At 33.4% G+C, this 18,229-nt stretch overlaps 1 non-coding gene across 1 annotated transcript; it reads left to right on the top strand.

The window, feature by feature from the left end:
* The first annotated feature begins 4,014 nt into the window (after positions 1-4,014).
* On the top strand, positions 4,015-4,121 carry LOC121220516 (small nucleolar RNA R71). Its single transcript, XR_005917724.1, has one exon. It is a non-coding gene; the product is annotated as a small nucleolar RNA R71 (small nucleolar RNA).
* The last annotated feature ends 14,108 nt before the right edge of the window (positions 4,122-18,229 follow it).

Genomic DNA, 18,229 nt, shown 5'->3' with positions numbered 1-18,229 from the left:
GATTTATTATCTTTTGCGACATTTTTATGACAAACGCCGCAAAAAATTATTTCAGTTTGAAAAAATGACGTCGTTTTGCTGTGCTAAAATTTTTTTATTTTTTATTTTATAAATTGATTTATTATTGCGGCGCTTTTATAAAAAACGCCGCAAAAAAATTATTTCATTTTGAAAAAAATGACGCCGTTTTGCTATGCTAAATTTTTTTTAATAAATTGATTTATTATCTTTTGCGGCGTTTTACATAAAAACGCCACAAAAAATTATTTCATTTCCAACAAAATGACGCCGTTTTGCTATGCTAAAAATTTTTATTTTGCTTTTTTTATAAATTGATTTATTTTTGCGGCGTTTTTATAAACGCCGCTATTGCTTATCTTTTGCGGCGTTTTAATAAAAATCGCCGCAAAAAATTATTTCATTTTGAACAAAATGACGCCGTTTTGCTATGCAAATTTTTTTAATATATTGATTTATTATCTTTTGCGGCGTTTTTCATAAAAACGCCACAAAAAATTATTTCATTTTCAACAAAATGACGCCGTTTTGCTATGCTAAAAATTTTTTATTTTGTTTTTTATAAATTGATTTTTTATAAAAGAAAAAAAAATCAAGTACTCTCAAAATAAATATTGTATATTTTAATAAGAAAACAATTGATAAAATGACTGTAATTAATTATTAAGTTAGAATTATCCAAATTAAATAATTACCTATATATCCATATCATTTTTATTTTTGTATTTTTTCCTTATAATTTGGTCCTCTCCAAAATATATAATTATACCTAAATATCCATATCAATCTATTACTTTTTTTAACTTATTTATTAATTCTATTTAAACTAATATAAAAAGCATTAATTAATTGTATAAAATTTTATCATTTAACAAATCTCAAGTAAACCTTAACCTTAAACCTAAATTAACCATTCAATACATATAAAGTCTATCTATTATATATCTCTTAAATAATTTAAACTATACTCACAAATTCAATATATTTGATTTATTATTATCTCTTTTACAATTATATAAGAACATATTTAAAATATAAATTAAAAAATAATTAATCTAAACTCAAAACCTTAACCCGACCCCTAAATCAGTAAACCTTAAATCCCTAACTCTTAACCCTTAATGTCTAACCCCTAAACCCCTAACCCCTAAACCTTAAATCTAAACCCTTAATCCATAATCCCTAATCCATAATTCATAAATCCATACTCCCTAAACCTTAAAATATGAACTCCTAAATCAGCCTTAAATCTTAAATTAATTATATACCCTAAATTAAAAACCCTAAACGAATTTACTATTATCTCTTTTACAATTATATAAGAACATATTTAAAATATAAATTAAAAAAATAATTAATCTAAACCTAAAACCCTAACCCGACCCCTAAATCCCTAACTTTTAATCCCTAATACGTCTAACCCTAAACCTCTAACCCTCTAACCCCAAAACCTCTAACCCTCTAACCCTTAAACCTTAAATCCCAACCCTTAAACAATAATCCCTAATCCATAATCCCTAAACCCATACTCCCTAAACCTTAAAATATGAACTCCTAAACCGGCCTTAAATCTTAAATCAATTATATACCCTAAACCAAAACCCTAAATAAATTTATTATCATCTCTTTTCAATTATATAAGAACATATTTAAAATATAAATTAAAAAAATTAATCTAAACACCCAAAATCCTAACTCGACCCCTGAATCCCTAAACCCTAAATCCCTAACTATTAACCCTTAATGTCTAACCCCTAAACCCTTAACCCTCTAACCTTTAAACCTTAAATCTCAACCCTTAAACCCTAAAACCCTAATCCATACTCCCTAAACCCATACTCCCTAAACCTTAAAATAGTAACTCCTAAACAGGCCTTAAATCTTAAATAAATCATATACCCCAAACCAAAAACCCTAAACTATAGTGAAAATTAATTCAATATTTTAAAATTAATATTATCTCTTTTATGATTATATAAGAAAATTTTTAATAAATAAATTAAAAAACAATCAGTAATCATGTACCCAAAAAACTTTAAAATTATTTTAAATAATAGTATTTTAATTTTTCTACGTATCATTATTTTTTCTGAAGATTTTAAATATTCAATTAGAAATAAATTGAATTTTATTTAATATAAATAAACCAATTAAGATAAAATATTTTTAGCGGCGCTTTTCCAAAAACACAGCTAAAGCCCCAGCATTAGCGGCGCTTTTCCAAAAAACGCCGCTAAAGCCCTCAGCATTAGCAGCGCTTTTTCAAAAACACCGCTAAAGCCCCAAGCATTAGCAGCGCTTTTTCAAAAACGCCGCTAAAGCCCCGAAAGGTAACAAAACGACGTCGTTGGGCTTTGGTTTTTTGCGGCGTTTTTTCGAAAAACGCCGCTAATGCCCATTTTTACCGGCGTTTTTCAAAAAACGCCACTAATGCTCGATCTTTAGTGGCAATTTCCATAAAGCGCCGCTAATGCTCGATTTTTACCTGCGTTTTTTGTCCAAGCGCCACTAAAAGTGCCGCTAAAAGCCTGTTTTGGTGTAGTGATAGTAATATTAAGTTAAGAAATGTAATTGATCTAACACAATTATGTCATATTGATTAAACTTATTTTTCAGAAATCGTGCTTTGGAATTTTTACCTTTTAATTTTCTTAATTAAAATCTAGTTTTATTAAATCATTTTCTTTCAAAACAAAACAATTTCCTTCACAAAAGTGTTTTTAATTGCATTTCATAAATATTTTCTTACACAGTTCTTATGGGTACAATAACTCAACATTTACTTGTTACGATTGTGTACACTTGCACATTTCCACCATTCTAATGTCCTTCATGAACTTCACATAATTGGGCATTTGCTCTAAAGCCTCCACCAACGGGATGTTGATGTGAAGTTGATGTGAAGTTGCTTTAGAACGTCCAAAAACTTCTTGAATTGCACCTCCTATTTCTGCTTATTTGGTTAGAAATTTTGAGGATATGGAGGTGATAGAACTTTAGGTTGGACTGAAAAACTTTTTTGAGGAGATAAATCTGCATCTAAAGAAAATGTTAGTTTTTCAGAATTCACTAGTTTAGGTTTTACCTTATCAGAATTTGTAAGTTCTGGCTCAACTGGTGTTGGAATTTCAATTGTTGGTTGACTTTCCTCTTTCTTAATGGGTTCATCTTCAATCACAACCTTCTTGGGTTCCAAAGTATTACCATTCACAAGGAAACTACTTTGCAATTTTCCTTACCCAAATTTCTTGGATTTTCTGTACCACTCGACAATGTTCCTTGTGGTCGATTACGAAGCTTTGTAGCTAACTGACCCATTTGGTTCCCCAAAATTTTTAGTGTTGCTGCTTGACTTTGGATTAAAGCGTCATTTTTTGCCATGTACGCCTTTAACAAGTTCTCCAAATTGTTAGATGACTCAGCTTGTTGTGGTTTTAGAGCTTGTTGATTGAACCCTTGGGATTGGTTGGATTTATGATGTATGTAAGTGTTGTTCGGTCCATTTCCTTGGTTACTCTCAGAAAAGTTTGGATGGTTGCGCCATGAAGGATTGTAGAAGTTGGACTATGGTTCGGGTCCACTTCTATTTTGGTGTTGATTCCCTACGTAATAAACTGACTCGGGATTTGATGGAAAATTCTCAAAAGAATTACCATCCCCATATATACATAGGAAAAAACATCGAATTGGATCGGTGACTGAGCTGCAAAATTATTCAAACTATTAGTGGTAAACTGTTTCAACATTGAAGAAATAGAAGATATTTAAGTTGAGAGTGATGTAAGTGTATTCACTTTGTGCACTCCAGCTACTCTTCTTCCTGAAGTTGCTCGATTTGTTGGCCATTGATAGTTGTTACTAGCGATCCTTTGAATGATCTTGTAAGCCTTATTATAAGACTTAGACAAAATCGCACCATTCACAGAAGCATTTACGATCAACCTTGTGTGTGCATTGAGACCGTTATAAAATGTCTCCAACTAAATGTAGTGTGGAATCCCATGATGAGAGCACTTACGAAGTAAGTCTTTGAATCTCTCCCTTGCCTCATACAAAGATTCGTCATCCAATTGTTGAAAAGTGGTTATCTCATTTCACAACTTAGCATTTTTGCTAGGTGGGAAATATTTAACCAAAAATCTCTGCTAATTCTTGCCATATAGATATTGAACTTGGTGGCAATGAATTAAGCCATGATTGTGCTCGATCTTGTAAAAAGTATGGAAACAACTTCAACCTCAATGCATTTTTAGTCACACTAGCTATCTTAAACAAATTGCTCACCTCCATGAATAATCGAAGGTAAATGTGTGGATCTTCTGTGGGCATTCTGTAACACTCCGAATTTTGAGCCTAGAAGAAATAGGTTTTGGACAAGGGAACAGATAGGAGATTGCATATAAATATTTAGTTGTGCAAGTAAGTGACGTAAATGAATGTCTGCTTCAGTGGTTAAGAGATTTAGGAGTGTTTGGAAGTGTCTGAGAAGTTAGGGGTTTAAGCCTTGGCTTATACAAAAATATTTTATTTTAAGTAAATAAAATCCTTGGATCTAGATAGTAGGTTCTTAAAGTATTGTGGTGAAAATATGATACAATGGAGTTGTAGGTCTAGTGGTAAGGGGCGTGTGTAGTGTACATGAGGTCTAAGGTTCGAGTGGTGGCGTATCAAAAAGGGAGTATTTATTTTGCTGCCTAATTCGTGTGGGTGGTAGAGTTGGATTGAAATACTGCTAAATGGAGTTTGAAACTGGTCATTGAGAGAATTGAGGAGGGATATTTGGAGAGATTTGAGAATAGAATATTGGGATTTGGGGAGGTTGTTTTTGTGGAGAGCTATATATGATCTCATTTGTTCCTTGTTCTCGATGGGAGATTGGCGAGGTTTTCAAAGTTTTCGTCGCTTTCTCCAACTTGCATTGCTTCCATTCCTAACTGGTGGTTAAGGTTGATTGGCACATTGCTTGGGAACTAAGGGTGCGATGATCATTGATTTTTGGAATAAGAGTGTTCGAAACAAAGGGAATCTGCAAATTGCATCAGGTGTGTAACCACCTCATTATAACTGTAGAACGGAAAAAGCCGAAAAGCCAAAATACGACGTTGAGACCACACGAGTGTGTGATCGCTCGTGTGGAAAGCCAAACCTGCAAACTATGGGCGATAAACTGTAGAGGCCTCCATGAGCGTTTTCATGGGCTTAGGCCATAATAGGCCATGTTGGGCCGTAATGGGCCACGTTGGGCTGAAATACGCTGTGTGGGCTCAATGGGCTTGTGGGCCCCACACGAATAAAATCCACTATTTAAGGTAAATACTGCACTGGGCTATGTAGATTCCATAGCCGTGGCAAAATCTGGGCTGAGCGGGCCACACAAGCGTCTGGGCCCACTTGGGCCGAGTACTGGGCCTTGGGCCCATTTACATTGTTATGACCATTTAGGTTACCTGAGTCACTCGAGGCGACTACAGACCTTTCGAGAGGTCAATAAATGACTGAATTACCCCCATAGGGTAAAATAACCGAATTACCCCCACAGGATAAAATGACCGAATTACCCCCACAGGGTAAAATGACTGAATTACCCTCATAGGATAAAATGACCGAAATACCTCAATAGGGTAAAATGACTATAATACCCCTAGGAGATGAAATGACTGTTATGGCCTTATGTTATGACTGATTTGTTCTATGATATGTATGACTGTGATTGAGCATGACATTTTGCATACACGTACGATATTATGTCACGACATATTGCATGGGGATGGGTTGTTATATTTGGAGGAAGTGTACCATACTGATAAGGTTGCACGGGTCGCCCAAGGCGACTGTAGACCTACTGATGGCTATATGCCATTTATTTTACTGGCAGCTTTGTTGCGATATTGGTGTATTGGCTGGGTGGCTCGATTTTATCCCCACATGGTGTGTTGGTGGTACGGAGTGGTGTGTTGGCTGGTTTAGGAAGGGTTGATATTGCACTGTACAAATACTGTATTGGGATAAGGCCCACATTGTTACTATTTTGGGCTAAGGCCCACACTGTACTGTTACTAAATAGGGCTTAGGCCCAAATTGTCACTGCTTGTTGTATATTGATTGATTGATAGGGGATTACACACTAAGTTTTGTAAACTCACTCTTTCTTTTTAACCGTTCAGGTAATCCTCAATCTTAGGCGATTTGGTGCTGCGAGGGACTCGGAGGTGGCCACACAACTACAACAGTTCTACATTTGCTTTCATTTAAATTTAATGTTTATAGTAGGTTTTGTTTATGTAATAAGGCCTTTAAGTTTGTTTAAATTTTTAATTGGACTCTTGCTTACTTATTTTAAACAGTTAGTTTAGGAGATGACGAATTTTAAAAATAATTACTATTTTCAAATACATGAAATTTAAACATTAGAGTTTTCAAAAGCTTCCGCGATTTTAGATCAACCTTTTATATCAAAAGCAGACAATAAGGCAAACATTTTGGCTAGGTGATTTGTTAAATAATAATTATAGGGTTTTTAAGCCTAGAAACAAACTTTTACCAACGAGTCCAATCTTTCGAAAGACACTTCAATGTGACATGCCAGATCCGACCGTAACGTCTAGGTCGAGTTTTAGGGTGTTACACATTCCACTAAACTGGCCCACCATTTGGAGCATTTAAAACATCACTGGTTACAATTCAACTTGCGGTGTATCAATCTCTGATCTCCTAATTCCCAGATTTAAATCATTGAAGAGTAACACAACGTACTGTCTTATGGCATGATCCCTATCATCAGCAATAAGGATTGGATTGTGCACATGGTTGGCTCCATTTCCTTGTCCATCATTTTTATTTCTAAGGTTCATCTCGGCTTCTCTGCCTAAATGTTCACTCGATTTCAATGTCTACATGTAATAAATCGATAATTCTATCTATGCTCATAAATAGCTGAAAAATAAATCACAAAAATAAAGAATAAAGAATAAATTTGTAATGTTAGAAGTTAGATAAAAATGAAATAAAAACCAAATTGAAAATAATAATTTCACAAAAATGATTAAGGCAACATCCCCGAAAATAGTGTCAAAAACTTGTAACTCTCGGTTTGTGCAAGTGTACACAGTCGTTATCAAATAATAAGTAAGTAAAATAGTTATCGTCTCTATAGGGGCTATTTATGTTAATCAATATATTGAAAAATTAAAGTTAACAATTTGATGATAAAAACATAATATCTTGAGTGGTGAGTGATTAACTAAATTAAATTATCTTGATGCAAGATTGATCCATAATACAATTTAAACTAAATGCGAAATATGAAATGAAATGTATGAATGGATTTAGAAAAAACACAAACTTCAACAATCAATAACATGAATAGGCTATGATAATTACATCATTTAACTTAGCTTATTTTTATCATGCTTAGCAGTGTTCGAAAATTATTTCATGGCAACATGATTTTTCATTACTTTAGAAACCAAATTAAGTTCTTTCAGAATATTTTACTTACTAAAACATTCATTTTACTGATCATATTAAATTAAGGGTTTCTTAGGATTCATGAGAAGTAATAAGGACAAGTTAGGTTTGAAACAATTTAATCACATAAACCTAAAAACTATGCAAGTTAGTAGAACTTGTTAAAGTTATTATGAACCTTTAATTTTGTCCAGTTAGGATCTAAATTAAGAACGCACATTTCAATTATTGTGTCCACTAGCCATCATCTGGTTAGGATCGCTCAGGTAATTCTAATGCATCCAATCACGTATGAATGAAATACATACTTGATTTTAATGTAAAACATGATCGACTATGGCATAAGCACTATAGACATGATTTAAACAAAATTCATTAAGTAAATGCAATCATCCTAGCTAAATAGAATTAAGCTAGCATTGTTGATGACCAAATAATAAGACACATTGCAAACATGATTAAAATCAAAATAACAAAGTAAAGAAATAATAAACTCTATCAAATCAGTAGTCTCATGAACTCTTATTAAAGAAAATTTCCTCCGATCCTTGTGTTGCTCTTTTGCTAATGGCTCCTCAAGGTGGTTGGCCAAGAGATAATCTTATCAAGGTTTTTGGCTAAGAAAGAAAATATGGGATGCTATGAATGGAAATGAAAAGAGGAAATGGGAGAAGGAATAATAATTAAGAGATGTGAATAATGAAGAATGAAGGATGTAAGGATAAGGGATGAAGGAAAATTATACTTGAAGTAGATGATAGAGTTTACTAAAAATAGGGATTGGAATCCCTTCATTTTCTCTATTGCTTGGCCGGCCACATTTTATGGAAAAAGGTGGATGATGGTTCCTTTATTTGAGCATAGGATCATGCTAAATTTAGGCATGGGTTAGACAGTTTCAAGGGTAATCTTTGTGTGCTGATTTCCAATGATTTTCTAAATGCAAGGACTTCTAGTAAGTATCCCAAATAGATTGTTAGCCAACATGCTTGTGCTGGATTTGGGCTTAACTCCCTCTTGTTGGACAGTTCTGTGACCCATTAAATAATCAAACTTGTCCACCATGTAGCATCATTTTAACTGGGTCAAAATAACACCTTGTTGACCCATTTAGCATGGTTTTGCCGTCCAACATATGAAATAAATAGCTTATATTCATGCAACTTTATAATCAAATCTTTATTAAATCAACTTCATGGTCCCACTACGCAATTAAATATAACACATTAATAAATAATATGAAATAGTTTAATTTATGCACAAATTTCATGTAATAAAGCATAAATTTGTATATTTTATAAATTCATGTCCATTATTGAGGTTTAAATCAAAATACACTAAATTAATTAAAAATTACTCAAGATTAGTATTACTTTTAAGTAAAACGGTGGTAAAGGCTACTAGAAAAAGGCTATATAAATTAAAGTTTACAGGTATGAAGCTTGGTGATTCTAAATTTGTGACGAAATGAGTATTGAGCTAAGATTAATCTAAGGAATAAGTGGTCTGGTCAAATGTGAGTTATCTTATATGGGTTCTTGTGAATCTTTTGGATAAGTTATTTATAATCTAAGTTTCAAAAATAATGAGTGAGTGCATGATTGATTGTTAGAAATAGGAAGAACATTTGATAAAGAATCCGATGAGTCTAGTATGTGGTACATTGTGCATGAGTGTTGTGACATTTAGTCATGATTATGTATGTGTTCGTTTGGAATGTATTCTGTGAAATGTGAACTATGGGTATAGATGATTAGTTAATGACAAAACTTGAGTATTGATTATACGAGTAAAACATAAGGGAATTGTGTAAGAATAAAGTTATGATGTGTAGAAATTCATGAATAAAAAGTAGAATGATCAGTATGATATGTGTTTTTGATAGTGGATCCTGAAGTTAAAGTAGGGTTGTATGAGTATGTCTGGAAATATGCGATGGGATGTCAAATAGTTTGGGTGTTTGTATGAATCGAGTGTTGAGTTTTTAAAGGTGTCAGTGTATAATGAGTTTGTCAAGTGAGTCCCTAAATTGACTCTTACATGTGTGTTAAGTTTTCTAGAAACTCCCGTGAAAAGTGATTGAAACAAGAACTGAAACTAGATGAACATGGTATGATCATAAATGTTGAGGGACCTAGTGTGTATAGATTGTATGAAGTTTGAAAGATCCAAGTATGCAATATGAATATTGAAGCCAAAGAATAATTGTTTATGATTTTGCATGTACTTGTGTATGTGTCCGAAAACATGAATACATCTATTACGAGTGAGTCCCTAGATTGAATATTGCATGTGTATTATGTTTATCTATAAACTTCTATGCTAAGTGGCCAAAGCATAAGATTGAAACTAGTAAAGTATGATGTGACGAATCTGATAAGAAATGTAAGACTTATGAATCTGAATGACTATAGTGCGCTTATGTCTAAAAGTAAGAACGAGTCTGATAGGAAGTGCATGCTTTTCTGGTAAGTATAAGAATGTCTGTCATGAGTAAGTCTATGCATGATGATTCTTTTTCTATTTTCAGATTCATCAAAGGGGTCCGTCGGGACTAAAAACATGAATCTTCGAAAGGACAAGGCCATGGCTATGGCTATGACGCTGAAGGACTATATCATGTAAGACCATAACTGGTGGGTTATGGGATTTTATGGAAAGAAGACCATACCGTGTAAGACCGTAACTGGTGGGTTATGACATCATATAGAAAGAAAACCATATTTGTAAGATCATAATTGGTGGGTTATGGCATCATATGAGAAAATTTAAGAAAGGGTATTACCTAACGTGGTTCTCTATGTGTCCTAGAATGATGAGGGGAAAACCTCACTAAGTGTGAGTTTAGGAAAATCCCTATCATTTAAAACACCAACAAAATGACAATCTTTTTGACAAAACTCCAAAAAGGCAAGCCTTTATGGCAAGACTCTAGAAAGGCAAGCCTTCATCGCGAATCTCTAAAAGAAAAGAATTTGTGGTGAGTACTGAATGAAAATGGATGCCTTCATGGCAATCTTATAGAAAGAAATTCCTTTGTGGAAATATTTATAAAGGAACCCTTTATGGCAATCTCTATAAGGGAAGCCTTTGTGGTAATCTCTGTTAAAGAAAACCTTTGCGACGATCTTTGTTAAATGAAGCCTTTGTGGTCATCTCTGTTAAAGAAAACCTTTGCGACGATCTTTGTTAAATGAAGCCTTTGTGGCAATCTTTATAAAGGAAGCCTTTGTGATGATCTCTGTTAAAGGAAGCCTTCATGGTGATCTCTGTAAAAGGAAGCATTTATGCCTATCTCTGAAAAGAAATGCCTTCGTGACACAATCTAAAAGAATGACCTTGGTGGCAACCATCTGAAGGGAATGCCTCCGTGGCAGACCTTAAATGAAAGGAAAGGAATTCTAGGTGATATCTGAAGGAACGACGTATATGGTATTCTGAAGGAATAATGTGTATGGCGAACTTTGAAAGTAAGGCCCCATATGGAATGTTACGGCGACTTTGGCATAGTAATAAGGCATGAATAGTGATGTTGGAATGTGTTAAAGTACGCGACGAATCAAGAGTATTTTGTTTGTATGGTCTTCTAAAATAAGAATGATTAAAGAGCTAGGTAAGGGCAAAGGAGTATGTGAAAGAGGTAATGGATATGTGAGAGATAAGTTATGATCTCAGGTCAAGGTATAGCTTATGTGGTATAACACCCCTAACCCGTATCCATCACCAGAATAGGGTTACGGAGCATTACCGGAGTTTACAAATCAAACGGATAGAAATTTCAAATATTTCATATCATATCAATAAACACATTATATCTAAGTCAAATCATACATATTGTCCCTTGTACGAGCCCTCAAGGCCCAAAATACACATTAAAAATAAATCGAGACTAAATAAAAAAGTCAGAGAATTTTTCAGAAACACTAAAATTTTCAAAACTACAGGGGTCAGATGGCCAAGAGACACGTTTGTATCTTAGGCCGTGTGGGCATTCGAAATAGGGACACACGAATGTGTCCCATCCCGTGCCTGTGCCAATGTGAGTAAACTGACTTGGGTCACACGGCCAAGCCACATGCTCATGTGCCAGGCCGTGTGAACATACTGACTTGCAAACCTTTACAAGCTACAAGGGACACACGACCCTATCACCTAGCCGTGTGTTGAGACATACTCCCGTGTCTCTGCCCGTGTGGAAGAAAATAGACTATTTTACAAGCCATTTTTCTCACCCAACAGGACATGTACCTACAACAAAAAATGTACATGTATGCCAACCATAGCAAGACACCAAAATCATGCATAATCTAGCTTTATACATATAGTATAACTACACTCAAAAAATATGCCCATTGGCATATCAAATGACAATTTATATACTTGTATAACGAAGTACTCCATTTGTTCAAAATAAAAACTAACTTCTAGTTTGATTTGCATCCATACATACCATAAATCTTACTTACCAAAACACAAACCATTTCGTACTAAAATGCCATTCTTTAACTAATATCAATTAACCAAAATACCTATACATAACAAGGTACCAAATCACCACATATACCACATATCATAAAGCACATATACTATATGCACATTCAACTATCATTTCATCTTCTATCATTCAAACAAACAAGCCAAACATTAACCATAGGGCTACTCACATACATGCCAAACTTTGCCATTATACCATCAAGATACCAAAACTCAACCAAGTCAAATGGCCATTTCAACATTCAAACACATAGGCCAACATTAACTAGAATACCTATACATGCCATTATAACCAAAATCAAAACATCCGAAAGTATCGATAGAACCGATTGATAGTGTGATATAGCTTCGACAAGCTTCCAACCCGATTGAGCTTCTGATAATCTAAAAAGTAAAGATGAACAACTACGTAAGAAATGAATGCTTAGTAAGCTTGTATAAACTTTAATCATATCAATCCATTTCCAATATGAAATTTATACATATCAAGAATAAACATATACTGATACCACACAGTTCATGAAACCATATTCAACAATTACAAAATGAGTAAATCCACAGCATCACTTATACATATTATCCCTAGCATAGCAGGATTTTAAACAACTTTAAACTTTTCCAAATTTCTTTATTTTCATTTGTATTTCTTCACTTTCCACACCCATTCCATATGCATAACACACAAGTCATAAGCATATCATACAACCATAGCCACAAGCTAGTGCATTTAAACATAGCCCTTTTCGAATTAATCAGATGATAAGCCATTTCATAAGAAATTGCATGATTTAAATCTTACCACTCTTTATGAGCACAAGCATATTTTCATTTGAGCAATTACCATTTCAATGCAACTTATAAGTAAACATATTACCATTCAACCAACAGCTTGGCACTTGCCTAAGCATCAAACAACAACACATGTTAGCATACTTGAACATATTTCATATACATTTAACATTGATAACCTTATTTTCTCAACATGTCACACTTGAGTTTATTACTCGTCTCAACTTACATAATTTCCATGTGTCAACATATCAAAGATATTCATATATGTACATGTCATGATACATATCATTCTCTTACCATTTCTTCATATACATATATCATCCATTTCAATATATCAATATATCATGTACCATCATTTCCCTGTATTTCATGTATATACCTGTATTAGTTCGTATCGAACTCATATTGTCTCATAATAGAACATTTCCCGTTGAATAATTTAGAATATAGTTGGATACTCGGGTAGCTGACACATGGTGCTCTAAACTATAATCCGTCAATTCCTGTACATGTATGCTCATATGAGCCCTAAATCGGTCTGCTCTTACGAGCTATAATTGGTAAGCTAATATGAGCTGAGTAATGGTAAGCTCATGCGAGCTGAATATCGATAAGCTCATATGATCTAAATATCGGTAAGCTCATATAAGCTGAATATTAGCAAGCTCTATTTCGAGCTGAGAATCGATAACCTTAATGATATGTCATTGTTATCCTACAAATTCCTAAGGTTCAAACGTGACTCGATAACCTTCGTACGTCGTTAGATTTACGTTGTTGCATAACACAATAAATTGCATACTAACATATATATTGATTTAATCATAATATAATCACATATTAATATTCAATTTAATCAAAATTATACAGAATACAGTTCATACAAACTTACCTGGCTAAATTGCAGAAATACCAAGATTCAGGGGTATTTTGGTAATTTTCTATTTTTCTCGATTTTCCACCCGATCTTGATCTAAATTAATAATTTCATTCAATTTATTAATTTAGACAATAAAAAATCATTTCATGCAATTTGATCATTTTTGATATGTTTAAAAAATTATCCCTAAAGTTTTACTTTTATTCAATTTAGTCTCTGAGCCCAAAACATGCAAATTAACCATTTTTAATACAAACCCAAGCTAGTTGAATATTCATGGTATTCAAAATATCCCATTTAGGGAACAATTTCACATTAAATCCTTGTACTTTTATTAATTTAACAAATTAGTCCCTAATAGAAAAATTCATCAAAATCACTTAACAAAATACTTTTAAATATCAATCAACATTCCAAATTCATCATCTATCATAAAAAAACACAAGATTAACCAATGGAAACATTCAAAATCTTTAATAGTTTCAAAATCGAAGGTACGGGCTAGCTGGACCTAGTTGCAATGATCTCAAAAACATAAAAATTATTAATAACAGAGCTAAAATCACATACCAATTAGCTTGTGAAGTTGCCGAAAAGTTAAGGTATAAAAATGGCTTCCTTCCTTTTATCCATTCAGTGAAGAAGACCAAAATTAAAAGATGATAACTTTTCTTTTAATTTAATTTAATTTAATTTATCAAAATACCATTTTAACCTTTGTTAATAATTAATTAAAACACCAAACCAATGCCCATATTTATCCACTAACCGTTAAATGGTTTAATTAGCATTTAAGTCCCTTTTCCTTTATTCAATTAGCCACTTAATCACTCAAATCAAATAGTGACCAAACTTTACATCCTTTACAATTTAGTCCTTTTTAATTAATTAACTATCGAAACGTTAAAATTTTTTAACAAAAATTCAATACCACCTTAATGACACTCCATAAATATTTATAAAAAATATTTATGGCTTAGTTATAGAGACGAGGTCCCGATACCTCATTTTCTAAAACCATTTGACCTTAGGGTCATAGCACTTGAACTTAATAAATTGTTTATATAACATAAATTATCATATCAAAAATATTTTAAAAACCATATTTTACTCGTAAATATTAAATATAATATTTACGAACTTACTTTTCAGATTTGGTGGTCCCGAAACCACTCTTTTTGACACCACTAAAAAACGGGCCGTTACATGTAGCTTAAGGACTGGAACCTTAATGATGTACTCGCTAGAGTCAAGGATAAGAACAAGGGGATAGACAGTGGAGACCCCGATTACAACTCAGGTAATTGAGGGTTTAGCCACTAAGTTCTATCAAGCTTACCTTTGTGTTTTTATGTCACATGTAAGTTGAATGAGACTATGCCAGGAGGGACGACACCAGGGCTATGCCAAGGAATGGCGAGATGGGTTGTTATGCATACAGAGTGAGTGAAATGATGTGTTCAAGTCTAATAGAAATAGCCATGAAATTGTCTATAAGTCTTTAAGCGTAGCCAATAATATTGTTTAGAGGCAGAATAAATAGAGCCTCGTAAATAAGTGTGATATGTATACCTGTAAGTCCTTTCCGAGTGAAATGCCTTATTCAAATGGTTGTAAGTAGACATTATACACCTAGATGTAAGTTGGCTGGGTAACTTTACTAAATAAGATGTATTTTTTGAAAGTTGTATGTTTTGGCTAAGTATAAGTCTATGTTAGACTGGTAATACTTGAGATCCGGATCCGACGAATCAGATCGGGTTAAGGGCGTTACAAACCCTATACCCACGTCTGATTTGCCATAATTTTTTATGGCAAATTAAGTTCTTTCTGGCACTTAACCTGCTTGTTTTCTAGTGTTTTTATATATTTTTAGTTCATTTTCAGTTTTCATTACTTTATGTTTAATTTATGCAAAATAAGTATTTTTACACAATTTTGAATTATGTTATGACCTAATGGGCCAGTATGGGCCTAAGGATGATCTAATGACTCTATTTAGTATGTAGGACACTATTTTCAGGCTAAGAAGATGAAAGGCGACTGCAGCGTCGCGACACCGAGAAGTGGTGTCGCAACCCAGAGCATCGAAGCTGAAGTATCTAGAAAATAGAGGTAGTTTCGTGACATCGGTCTTATGGTGTCGCGACACCGAGCTGCGATAAGGGATATTAAGGATGGATATTTTAGTCCACACAATGAATTGTAATCAAATTTTTAAGTTTTTTAGTAACCCTAATTAGGTCAGATTATAAACTCTATAAATAGGCATGTTTAATCTCATTTTAAGAGGTTTGGCTAAAGGAGCCACTTAGTTAGTTTTAGGGTATTATTTTAGTTTTTATTTTATTTCAATTTATTTCGTTAAAAAACTATTGTTCTTGTTTAACTTGGATTTGATTTCAATCCAAGCTTTTAATTTAATAGTTTTTCTTATTTTCTTTTTGGATTCCAGTTGCAACTAGAGTGATCTTCGCGACAGTTAAAGGAAATTCTACTTCTGAGCGCAAATCGACATCAAAAAAAATTTATTTTCTTACTCCTTTTTCTATTTAATTTACTATTTCGTATGTTAAATATAAGTATAGGGATCATTGCATTTAGATCCATGAGTAGCTAATTTCCTTAGGGATATTAACGAATGAATGTGTGACTAATTAACGAATGAATTAGGCTTTAGATCTAAGTTAGTTTGTTTAAAGTATGTGCGACTAAACCCTAGGAAGCGACGCCCCTAGGAAGCAATTTAGGATAAACAAGATTGATACATAAGTTTACAGAGTAAATCATAATTTATCCTGGTCAAGAAAGTGAGGCCGAGAGGTAAGTGTGTATTGGTCGATTAGTTAATTAGTTAGAGGCCGAGAGGTAAAAACTGGTTAACTAATAGCTAACTCCTTAAAACCTGAGTTTTGAAGTTAATTAGGAACATGTAAGTGAGTTAATCTCCTACCTATTTTTTTTGGAATTATTTCGATTGTTAATTGGTGGTTTTTTTATTTTAAATAATTATAGGTTAATTTGATTAATTAATTTTAATTTGGTTTTTTGTAATATAATTTTAGATTAGTACTATTTAGCCCTATTAGTGTAGAAAATTGATTTAAGTTTAATTCAACCTCCATTGGGTATGATCTTCGGAATGCTTCCTAGAGTGTTTCGTTGTAACAGTTTACTATATTACAATTAGACTGGTATACTTGCGGACACCGTTGCTCCATTATATTTATTTGTTGTAGTATTTCTAGTCTGGACGTTTGCACGTCTGGTGACGGACAAGTTGTTGGCGTCGTTGTTGGGGAGTTTTTGACATTAGACTTGAATTTAATTTTTTTTTGCATTTGATAGGATAAATGTAAATGCAATCGCACTCTGTTCTTGTAAAACTTTAGTAAAATCGAAAAGCTCATTAACAAGGAGGATGATGAAGTCAGGACGGAAGACCAAAACTTTAGTCCAAACGGAGGGAAGATCCGAGCCAATAGCTGAGCCAGAAAATACTCCACGCTCAGAACTAGTGCAAAAGAACGTACCATTTCCATCGATGTTGGAGGATAAGCAATGAAGGGATGAGGAGGAATATGTAAGTTTCCTAAATCTATTTAAATCCCTTAATGTTAATTTTCCACTCTTAGAGCTAATATAAAAGATACCAAAATATGCCAAATACCTAAAAGAAATAATGTTTAGGCATAAGAAATTAAAGAAAGGTGAGCAAATTAAAATTGACGCCTCTTGTAGTGTCATAATTTCCTGAAAAATATCCCTAAAGCTAAAATATCTGGGAAGTTTTACAATTCCCAAAGAGATAGGGAACAAAAATTTTAGCAGGGCCTTTTGTGACTTAAGGGCCAATATTAATTTGATGCCTATATTGACATATTTAAAACTCAGATTGGGGGAGTTAAAAAATACAAAAATCACATTGGAATTAGTCGATAGGTCTCTCGTACACCCCAAAGGTGTACTTGAAGATGTAATGGTTAAAACGAAGGGTTTTATAATCTCTGTCGATTTTGTGGTCCTGGACTTCGAGGAGGACCAAGACATTCGCATTCTATTGGGTCGACCATTTTTGGCTACGTCTAGATTGACCATTGATCTTGAAAAGAATGAGTTAATAATGAAAATCGATGGCGAGATAGAAGTATTCAAATGTGACAATGATTCCCAAAATATGGAATGTGAAAACAAATTAGGGGAGGATTGTTACGTAATTTCTTTTAGCACCTTTAACAGCCATGCTCAAAGGTACAATTCTAGTTCGATGTGTGTAAATACCAAAGGGTCACGAGAACACGACAAGTGAAAAGACCCCAGAAAGAAAGTTGATTGTTGGACGGACCAGGACAGTTGCCAAAGGAGCAACATGACGATGCATGGAATGCAAGAGCTACCGGATGAGTATGATAGCCACACTTAATTTCGTCGAAAAAATTATAATAATTGTTGTAAATTTTTTGTACATTTGAATTGTCGGATTTTTATTTTGGACTTTAATTAGGTTTGAAAGTTTAAATAGAGTAGGATTAAGGCCTTAAAAAGCTAGATGGAGCCTATTAGAAACCTATTTAGAAT

The sequence above is a fragment of the Gossypium hirsutum genome, chromosome D08 (assembly GCF_007990345.1).
Source record: "Gossypium hirsutum isolate 1008001.06 chromosome D08, Gossypium_hirsutum_v2.1, whole genome shotgun sequence".
Classification (NCBI taxonomy): Eukaryota; Viridiplantae; Streptophyta; class Magnoliopsida; order Malvales; family Malvaceae; genus Gossypium; species Gossypium hirsutum.
The sequence above is the reverse complement of the archived record's forward strand: the minus strand, read 5'-3'. Positions and strand labels throughout refer to the sequence as shown.